The 11,519-nt window shown below is 34.0% G+C and overlaps 1 protein-coding gene across 2 annotated transcripts in view; it reads right to left on the minus strand.

Annotated features, from left to right (window-relative positions):
* The window catches only part of Osi24 (Protein), a 32,955-nt gene extending 28,322 nt beyond the window's left edge, over nt 1-4,633 (minus strand). The window contains exon 1 of one of the 2 annotated variants that reach the window (XM_013309994.1): nt 4,233-4,633. The gene's annotated coding sequence lies outside the window, so the exon portion shown is untranslated. Of the gene's footprint in view, nt 1-3,566; nt 3,606-4,232 lie in introns of those variants that run through there. The other variant, XM_013309995.1, reaches the window with a different exon arrangement.
* Nucleotides 4,634-11,519: the final 6,886 nt, after the last annotated feature.

Consider the following 11,519-nt stretch of genomic DNA (forward strand, 5'->3'; position numbering starts at 1 on the left):
GGGTCAAAGCAAATTTACTGATGAATTGACATATCAAATAGATTTATATTTTTGCGGTTTCTATTTGTATAGAAAAAAAAACTATTATTCTACCAAAGTAAATAACTTTGAGACATAAAATAAAAGGAAATTTAAATACCTTTTTATATTATATGGCGGAAAATGAGCAAGGGGCTTGAACTCGCCGAAATAACAAAGCGACGTTACCAACTGCAATCGCATGCCTTGGATACCCCTTTTTTCCAGAGAGGAATGCTTTATGCATACTCCGCGCCCCGGGGGGAACGCGGTAGTTATGTGGAATTCTCCTTATCGGAGACATACCCACTCAACCACTCTGTTCCTCCAACGCATCGGGACAAACGGGCACGCTTTCGCTCTCGTCCGCGACCCTAGATACCCTTAATCGACAGAAGACGAGATGCACAGAAATATTCCACCTTATCTCTCCTCCTTTGTCAAATCCACTTCCCCTTAATATCCTTTCCTTAAAAGATAAGTGTGGGAAAAGAAAGAGTATTAGAATAAGGCCTGCGGTAGGCATACTCTTTGGGGGTAACGCGGAATTGTTTCAACTTGATGCATGTCTTTTATGTGAGGGCGAAATCCATTCGTGGAACAGATGTTAGTGGCGTCTACCACTGTTATAATGTGTTAATACCGTTAAATTTGAAGTACCTTTAACTACGTAAAAACAATTATTTTGAGTAGTTTTGACAATAATTTTGATAGTTACATGGATTTCTAAGAAAAGTACTAAATTTCTTCGCTAAAGTTATATATATTTGTATTTAAATATTGTATTTAATATGCATAGCATATTAAAGTAACATTAAAGTAAACATATGCATTTCAAAGTCAAAGTTGATCTATGTCAATTTCCAATAGACTTATGAATATTTATAAAAACGCCGGGAAATATTAAAGGGAGTGAACGGACTTTATGTTCTTGTTTACTATATTTAAGAAATAACTTGGAATTAAAAACAAACTTAATAAGTAGTCTATGTGTTCTTCCAGACTATGTTCTATACGAGTATGTATACCAAATTTCAGCGAGATCCATGCAACAGTTCTGGAGATACCTTGAAGCAAACCTTTGCGTTTACATTAGTAAGATAATCTAATATTATGTGTTTAAGGACCCACAGAAAAAAGGGTCTTGACAGACAGACGGACGGACAACAAAGTGATCCCCTAAGGGTTCCGTTTGTTTCCTTTTCAGTTACGGAACCCTAAAAACAGTAATTAATATTGATATATACAGTATCGATTGTTGGCGATATTTAAACTTTAAAGCGAAAATATTGGACGTGTTTTGCAACGCCTTGAAACGTCTAATCTAACAAGAATATTTGCGATATAAGTATTCGTAATGTTTTGTCGTGTTTTTAATTAAATAATAACATAACTGTAAATATTATAAATATACAGATCTTGTCGATATGGTCAGAGGATATCGGGGACAGAATTTACATTGAAAATGCGTTTTCAACTTTTTATAATTCAGTCAACATGATACTGAAACTTTTTAGCAGTTACTTAAGAATTTAGACCTTAATACTTCAAAACATATTAAAAAAATAATATAAAATAATATATATATTGAATAGTATAGTGCGCTACGATTTGAAACAACGGCTATGACGTCACAAAATGGCCGTCGCTCCTATATGATCGAACTATAACCTAAATAAAACTATCTCTTTACTTCCTACTAATATTATAAATGCGAACATTTAGATGGATGGTCTGTTTGAAAGTATCTTTCGAACGGCTGAACGGATCTCGATGAAATTTGGCATACATATAGAATATAGTCTGAAAGAACACATAAACTACTAATTATGTTTTTTTTTCCCGAGCGGACGGAGTTAATAAATATGAAGTCATCATCATCAGCTCACTATATGTCCCCACTGAGGCGCTCGGAGTCTACCCTATGTTAAGGGTGATTAGGCCATAGTCAATGCTGGCCCAGTGCGGGTTGACTTCATACGTCTTTGAATTTCTTCTCAGATATGTGCAGGTTGAATCACGATGTTTTCCTTCGCCGTAAATATGAACTAAATGCTACGAACATTTTAAACTTTACACTTTTAAATTTTCCAGTTCTGTGTCTATTTTGTTATCTGATGATGATGTTTTACTGTTTAACATAAAATATCTATATCCATAAGCCTCTGCCTAGAATTAGCTGTCTAATAGTGTGCATTAACATAATTTCCTTGGTGAAACTTAGACTGCCTGCTTAAGTCACTTTCTGTTTTTTACTTGTTTAACTACATACATACATTAACGAACTTTGTGTTAAAAAATGTTACCGCAATGCTTTTAGCTGATGGATTTCGCAATTTTTTTTTCCTTTAAAAAAATATGTTCAAAAATTTGTAGTTATGTACATGGCAACCTATGATATCTGCTCAAAATTAAAAAAAAAAGATAGAATAGTTCTTCATGTTAAAGTCCCGTTAAATGGTGCCAATAGTTTAAGAGAAAATATTTTCATGCAACACTTAATTTAGAAACCTAATATCAGATGCCTAATACTACTAAATAAGAATATATTCTCATCACTTTCATTCTCTTTGAAATAAACAAAGACAGCAATAGCAAGAGACTACGATTAGTCTTCAGAGTTTACAGTGTACTAATACATATTATTCATCATATCTTTGTCCTTATCCTACTCCTAAGGAACCGTATCATGTTGTCCTCTTCCAGATAGTATCTTCCGTAATTTCATTGGTGGAAATTTCGATACGATATTATTTTATTTAAACGTTCACCTTTATCAATAACGTATAAGTTGTATCACCACGTGAGTCTTTGATGCGTGTGAATATTTCGCTTTGAGCTTCAGTATTCAATTCCATATATCAGTCACTCAGAAATACATTATTCATAATATTAGAGGAATACAAATACAAAATAGAGCACTTTTTATATCAGTAGGTGGCAAACGATCGAGCGGCCACCTGAAATCGCTGATATAGCGAAGTGACCGTTGCCCATAGACATACGCAATTGCATATGCGCTGCCTACCTTTAATCGACGGAGGAGAGGATACACAGAAAGAAAATATATTCCTTCCCATCCTTTCCTTATGAGAAAAAAGCTGGGAAGGGAAAGAGTACTAAATTAGGCCTCCGGGATGCACACTCATCAGACGAAACGCGGAATAGCTTCCACTTGACGCCTGTCTTCTGTGTGGTCGTAGTATTTCACCGGGCGAGCCGGGCCAATTCGTGCAAAGATGTTACAGCGGGCTCTACCACTGTTAAAACTTGACTAGTAATCTACCGGTCCTGGGTTTGAATCCCGCCATGTATTACCCGACGTTCTGACGGTGAAAGAAAACATCGAGATGCAACATAACTAACCCAGAGGAGTAGACAGATACTACGGACTACACACATTATGTTCGCAATTTTTATTTTTTATATCACATACAGATAGTCTAATTTTATTAAGTAACGTCATAATGAGCACTCTAATAACTCATTAGTATTTTGTTATCTGTAACAAAAATCTGTACTAAACAGCAAAACACCACAATAGTTACTGTACAAGTTTCTAAACACCGCGGTCAAGTTTAAACGCACGGACTCTTGCTATTTGGGTTAATGAAATGTCAACGTGCGGTTTACTGCGCGTTCCCACTGCCACACATGTATACAAACATTGCCAACCTTTTCATTCTCTGAGAAAATAAAAATGGAAAAATACAAGCTTAACAACAGTTGAATTCCGCGGTTACTTTTTTAGTAGGTACGTTGTTTTGATCCAATTTGTTGTTATGTAACCTATCTCTTTGTTTACCGAAAAAAATGTACGATAACATATAAAAATTGATACTACAATGTAAGGATGTAACCCAGAGGGGTAGGCAGATATCATAGACTTCTCTTTGAAGCGGTTCTACACCTCTGGAAGACAATTCCTTGCTACAGCGTAATACAACTAATGATAATCATATCTTTATTCTTACTAATATTATAAATATGCATGCTTGGATGTATGGATGGATGTTCTTTAGAAGGTAACTCCAGAACTATTCAACGGGTCTCTCTGAAATTCGGCACAAATGTAGAACATAGCCAAGAAGAAACAGATAGGCTACTAAATACTTTTTTTCTAATTTAATTTATTCCCTTCCGAAAAGTCGTGGGTGATAGGTAGTAAAAACATAGAACAAAAAATTCAATTATATAAACATGAAAGTACTTACAGCTTAGAAACATCCATTTCGTGACTCTCACCAAAAAATCCGATAGTAATCGAAAGAGAAAACCAACCCAGTTCTTTTCCTTCACAATGTATCACAAACACAAAATAAATGTAATAATAATTAATATAAATCACATAAGAACACACAACACTAATGTCAGAATATCGTACTTTTATTATTTTTAATATAGAGAGATTTTGTTCCGAGCAAAGTTCCTGTGCCACTGTCACGGCCGTGGCACAGCATACGTTCTCCCACCAAACAACTTTTACCGACACAAAAAGTTGCCACGCGTGGGGACATGACACTTAAATTAATACACTAACAAAACTTATTCCAAATAATAATACTTATTTTTTCTATTAAAATGTTTAATCAGACTAGTTGAAATTAAATGGCTGCAAAAGAGGTGTGGGTCCCGAAGCGTAAATGTTCTGTCTCGCTCTAAGCGCTTGCGCAGTCATTACTACGAGATCGGAAGTCGATCGTGAGTTACGTTTAACTCGAAGTAGATTCGAATGAGTAAAAGCATATAATACCAAAATCCTTTTATCTATGGTTATGTTGTAAAACTTTATATTCGCTATATAAAGTAAGGTAGTGTCTGAAAAAAATCTGAGGCTCGTTTTAATAGTTAATCAATTATTATTTTAGAAGCATGCAGTATTAAAAAAAATGTGTAGAAACTACAAAACGTTGTATACAATTATTATTTTATTTAATATGAAAAAGATCAGATAAAAATATGAAGCATGAAAATTTATTTAGGGACTACAGGGATTATGCATTTTTTTTCTCCACCACAAAATTCAGTGTTAGGAGATAGAGAGACATTAAAGGTTTATCTGTTAAGAATTTTTCTTATTATTATGTCACTTTAATATACAGACTTTCCTAAAGAAATATAATAATATACTTTAATCTAACTGAGCCATTTATAATATAATATCTGACTTCGAGTTCTCTAAAAAATATATTCGAGTTTTGAAATTTCATTCGAGTTTCATTAGTAATGGTCTAGGTCAAACAGGTGAATGCACTTGACCGATTGCCGGCTAAGCCGGTATAAAATTGTGCGAACATAATAATGAAGAGTTGCACTTTATAGATAGACCTATTTGTACTATAACATAAATAAGTGAAGTTTCTCTCAAACGATGCAGCAATTTAGTATCGTTCTTTACGCGACTGTTAAAGGAGTGTTTTTTACGCTCATGTAAGATTCGTTTTTCTGGGTTTGTTCGTGTGTTCCTTTGTGACTTAATGCCTAAATCTATCTTCTTACTAATATTATAAATGCGAACGTTTAGATGGATGGATGTTTGTATGAAGGTATCTTCGAAATGGCTGAACGGGTCTTGCTGAAATGTAGTATAGATGTAGAGTATAGCCTGGAAGAAAAAGTAAGCTACTTTTAAGGTTTTTTTAATTCCGGAGATATATTCTAACAAACATCCATCCATCTAAACATTCGCATTTATAATATTAATAAAATGTATTTTCTTTTAAATAACATAATTAAATGAATAAAGGTTAATATATTTAAGAAACTTGAATATGAATACAAAAGGTACAGGGTGTACCGTTCTTGGAAAATCTTAAAGAAAAAGTTAATGATGTACATTCTAAAGAATGGTTGTAAGTAAAGAACTTCAAAGAAATACGAAGCAGTAAGAATCGATATCAAATGTATTATAGGATTTGTAACTTAACTTTACGTTTATATTATTTTCAATAAGTACCAATGAATTTCAGAGAAATAATACGTGTTTAATTTAAACTCTCATTTTAAAATTAATGCGTGTATAAAAAAATCAAACATACAAACAACGTAATAATAAAAGTAAAAACAGACAGATAGACGGGCAACTAAGTCATCCCATAAGGGTTCCAATTTTTTCTTTCAAGGTAGGGAACCCCAAAAAGTAAATCATCATCAGCTCACTATACGTCACCACTGAGAGGTTAGGAGCCTACCCTAAGTTAGGGTGACTGGACCATAGTCAACACTGGACCATTGCGAGTTGGTTGACTTTACACATATTTATTTTTTTTATCGCAGATACGTGTAGGTTATATCACGATGTATTCCTTCATCGTGAGAACGTCGAACAAATGTACAAATGTAAATAGAAAAACACATAAGTACATGGCAGGATTCAAACAAAGGACATACGGGTTATAAGTCAAATGTTTTAACCCCTGAGCCACCGACACTCTATGTAAAAATGTGCATAATTTTTTAAATTTGTGAAAGCACTTTTCTTCACTACTGAATATTCTGCGATTGTTTCATTAAAAATAATTCAGTAAGAAAAAGTATTACCGTATAATTTCTTTTAAGAATTTACTTTCCGGCGACTACACTTCTTAGTATAACTTAATTCCGCTAAGTAACAAGAAAGCTCGGCTCCAAAGCTTTGTGAAAAATAATCCAACGCGAGATCCTCTTCCGTTAGTATTATTTGCTAAAGGACGTGGGTTTATACGGTTAATGTATAAAACTATCTATACTTACTAATAAAGTGGAAATTGTAGTTTCGTTTGTAACGCATAAACTCAAAAACTACTGGACCGATTTCTAAAAATTCTTTTGTTATTAAGCAGCTACGTTATTACAGAGCGTTGGTGGCTCAGGAGTCAAGCCCTTGTCTTGCAATCTGCAGGACCTAGGTTTGAATCCCGCCATGTTCCAATGTGTCTTTCAATTTCTGATTTCCATATGTACATTTATCCAACGTTCTTACGGTGAAGGAAAACATCGTGATGCAACATATGTAAGAAGAAATTCAAAGATATGTGTGAAGTCAACTAACCCGCACTTGGCCAGTGTGGTTGACTATGGCCTAATCACCCCTAACTTAGGGTAGGCTCCAAGCCCCTCGGTGGGGACGTATAGAGAGCTGATGATGATGATGATGATTATCACTGAGTAACATACCGGCTGGACTGATTTTGACAGGACTTGGACGGAAAGGTAGGTGATCCACGCGGGCATGTTATAGATTAATTTTTTTAATTCTACGCGGACAAAGTCGCGTGCGACCGTTAGTTCGTGCATAACTTTTAATTAGCTAATACGCCTACGAAATGAAAAGCGATTCTCCTTAAAGTTAACTTTGTAATTATGTTTGTAAAGTCATTAATTAAGATGCTTTGTTCTTAAATTATTAAATTTAATATGTGTTTTGTTCATTTAGTTTTTGAGAGAAATTACAGGGTTCAAGATTGAGGTTTGAATATTACGTTAGCAAATATTCTAAGTGTGCCTTTGATTAATTATATTTAAGTAATTAATTTAAAAAAAGGCCCAAGTAATCACGTCCTTTATTCAAGTATTTTTAGGGTTCAGTACTTCGAAAGGAAAAAAAAACGGAATCCTTATAGGATCACTTTGTTGTACGTCTTTTGTAATACAAACTAACGAAAACAGTACTGTAATGTACAGTAATGTAGACGAACAAAAATATCTTTCTTAACTCTATGTGAAATGCATACTGTTGCTTTTAATCGCTTTTTATTTCTACATTTCGTTCACAATTCCCACAGCTTTTAGTCTGTATGCAGAGCACAAAGTCCTTTGTTAATGTGTTTTATGCAAATTTAATTTTAAAATGCTATTCGGTCTAAATGCATTCCTTATCAGCAGTTTAAATTGAGCTGTTCATTTTAAATTGTAATGCAAACTGACACTTAACTTTTATTGCAGATACTTTTAGCAGCGTATATTCCTTTATTACAAAACAAGTATTCACGCGCGGCTCCGTCCGCGAGGAATAAAAATACTTAATAAGTAACTTAACAGTTACGACTTAGGGGCCTTCAAGAAAAGAGCGTACACCTTCCTTAAAGGCCGGCAACGCATCTGCGGTTCCTCTGCCGTTGCGGATGTCCACGGGATCGGATTAAATAATATTAGGCGATTCGTTGCTCGTTTGCCCCCTTCTCTTATAAAAAAAGTATTCAATGTGTTCTTCCAGACTATGTTTTACGTCTGTGCCATATTTCATTAGAATCCGTTGAGCCACTCCGAAGATATCGTTTAACAAACCATCCATCCATCCAACATTCGCATTTAAAATATTAGTAAGATTTACAAAGCTTCATAAACTTGTATATACAACTACGGTTTCAATACTATTTCGTGGTTTCTCTAGTGTATAATATTTTGGTTGATTACAAATTTTAATTTACAAAATTCTATTCGTTTTGTCAGTATTTCCCTAGCAGGCAAACTTATGCGATATGACACCGCTTTCGCTACTGAATAATACACGCTGACGTAACCAGGAACCGTTTACTTTCGCTGTTCCATATACGGTCTCATCGTGAATCACGTACTAATACGTACGTATTCATAACACGTGACAAGTGTCTTCATATTATGAATACATTTTTATACAAGCTTTCTTGTGTCAAAACTAGCTGTCCAGCTACTCTAGCTATTAAAAAATAACTTAATTAGTGGCCTGTGTTCTTTCGTACTATGATCTATATCTAAGCCAAATTTCAGCGAGATCCATGCTGCTGTTCTGAACTTATCTTCTAATAAACATCCTTCCTTAAATATATCCAAACATTCGCATTTATAATATTAATAAGATGAAGAACAAAGACCATTCTAATGTACTTATAATTCCGATAATTCAATATATAGATAAATTTAAAACGGAGTAAAACAATATTCATGGAATGATTACTCAAAGACTACGGTAAGGTAAATTGAAACCTGAGGTGTTTAGTCGCTAAGCGACTTACACAATACAATATCATAGAGATTGGTATAAAACGCACGTCGCCGACATTTCTATTTGTCATAGTCAGACAAGACAGTCGCACCATGGTTGTCAAGTTTGCTATTAGAATAGTCGCTGCAATTTTCAAGATGGCAGAGCAAATCTATACAGTTGACACGGTGTCGCTATTTCCTCGCGCAACGAGATTCTCGCAACGCCAAATAATATTACTTATGACGATTTATGTTGCTTTGTGTACGAAGGGTCTTAGTGCTACAACACCCTGTTCCTTTTGAATACAGCTATTGTACTTACATATCTTTTGAGGATATAAAATATGACGTAATCTTTGCATATACTATGTAATAAAGTCAACAAATATTATAAATGAGTGTAGATACACCTACGCGGCGGATTGTCTTGCATATGAATAACAACATTATGCAGATACATGAATACAATTTGGATATTAACTGTGTTCTTCCATGCATTCCACTTCCTTTATTACTCTTTCTCATATCCGTATATTAAATATTTTGTACAGTCAGCTGCATTAATATATATACACTTGTATTGCTCTTGACTCCGTCCGCGAGGAATTAAAAATAACTAAAAAACCTATGTGTTTTTCCAGACTATGTTCTACATCTGTGCCAGATTTTATTATGTTCCATTAAGTCGTTCTGAATATATATTCAAACAAACATCCATCGAAAAAATCGCATTAATATTATTACTGAGATTTACAAAGCTTCAGAAACTTGTATACTCATACGGTTTCAAAAATAACCACATATTCTATGCTTAGAACTAAGAAAACTTATTAGTGACGAAAACGTGCTTACGTATTTTTAAAATCGAACCGGTATACAAGTTTCTCAAGTTTTCTAAATGTTTATATATTTATGCAGCTGACTGTACACTGGTAAGGAGTAAAATAGTGTTTGACATTACTTCGCTAAAGGGTGTTGGTAAGAAATACATGCTTACTGTCGTCAGCGAATCTCACGGCCAAAATACTTATAGAAAAATTACTTATCTTTATTTTATCGTTTTTTATTGCACAAATATTTTAATAGAAATCATCATTCGTTATTTATGTTATTTTACATGTTTTTAAAATCACGTACATTTTGTTAACTATAATAATACGACCACAAAGAATTCAAGTGATTTTCAATGTAAAAAAACCTTTGTCAACAGAACCCTTTTCAAATGTCTTGAAGTCGGCTTAAGAAAACTCGAATGCTAAACTAAGTGAATACTTTACTTTCATGCTAAGAATTTGGACAAAGTTAATAAGTTTTAGTATGGAATGACTGTGTGAAAGAGGATATGGGTAGGAAGGGGGTTGACTCGGATATGACGGCTGATAGAGATGTATGGAGGAGAGGAGATAAGCAAAGTTAAATATATTTTTTTCAAGTAATCTTACTAGTATAAATGCGAAAGTTTAGATGGATGGATGTTTGTTTGAAGGTATCTCCGAAACGGCTTAACGGATCTTGATAAAAATTGGCATAGATGTAAAACATAGACTGAGAGAACATATAGGATACTTATCAAGTTTTCTTTAATTCTGCGCGGTTGGAGTCACAGGTGACAACTAGTATTAAATACAGGAGGAAAACGTCTAGGCATATTTCTGTAGCGCAGTCATTTGTTATGCAAGGCGCTCGTTTGGTCCCTAGGGCCGCGGTCCCTACGTGTTAGGAATGAATTGGAATAAATAACGGATACCGCGCCCTAAAATATTACCTAATATGGAGCTGCTGAATTACTAAAACTTCGACTATATACAATTATAGAAATATTTGCATAGAGAGAATAAAGGTCTAATGTGGGACCTCTTTGCACTACGATTTTGTTCTTGTAAAAATGAACTTCGAAGTACAAACTGTGTAACTTTGCGTGTGACAATTTACCTTATTCTTCTGTGAGTGTGTATGTCACTGAACTTCTGTCAAACGACTGGACCGATTTAGATGAAATTTTTTGTGTTTTCAAGGGGATCTGGGAATTGTTTAGATTCACAATTTTCATCAAATATTATCTTCATATTAATTTATTCAATTTAAAGACGTGTAGACAGGACAACGTCTGTCGGGTCCGCTAGTTTCATGTAAAGTAAGGTTAACATATGGACCGTTTATTTTGAAAGTTGTGTAAGTCCATTTTCTTTTGTTTCGAGAAATTTAACGGTTACTATATTTGTTGATTTAAAAATACAGGCAAATGATATGAGGTGTGGCATTGTTTCTATTGTTTTATCTACATTTAATTTGTTTTAATAAATTTGTTTTTGCCTAATTAGACTACGATAATACATATTTATGTGCTGTAAATGGGCTTACACCACTTTCAAAATGTGTCCATATATTGTGTGTGACTTCTAGGACCTAGGTAGGTAGGTAGTAACCTTTTTAGAATATTAACCGTGGGTTTCTGACAACAAAATCTCTGTATAACACATATCGTCATCCCTGTCTTTCATTTTTGCCAAAACAGATAGTAATCTTATATCTTTAAATGAGCAAGTCTTGTATATATA

The sequence above is a fragment of the Papilio xuthus genome, unplaced genomic scaffold (genome assembly GCF_000836235.2).
Source record: "Papilio xuthus unplaced genomic scaffold, Pxut_1.1 DF827756.1, whole genome shotgun sequence".
Lineage (NCBI taxonomy): Eukaryota > Metazoa > Arthropoda > Insecta > Lepidoptera > Papilionidae > Papilio > Papilio xuthus.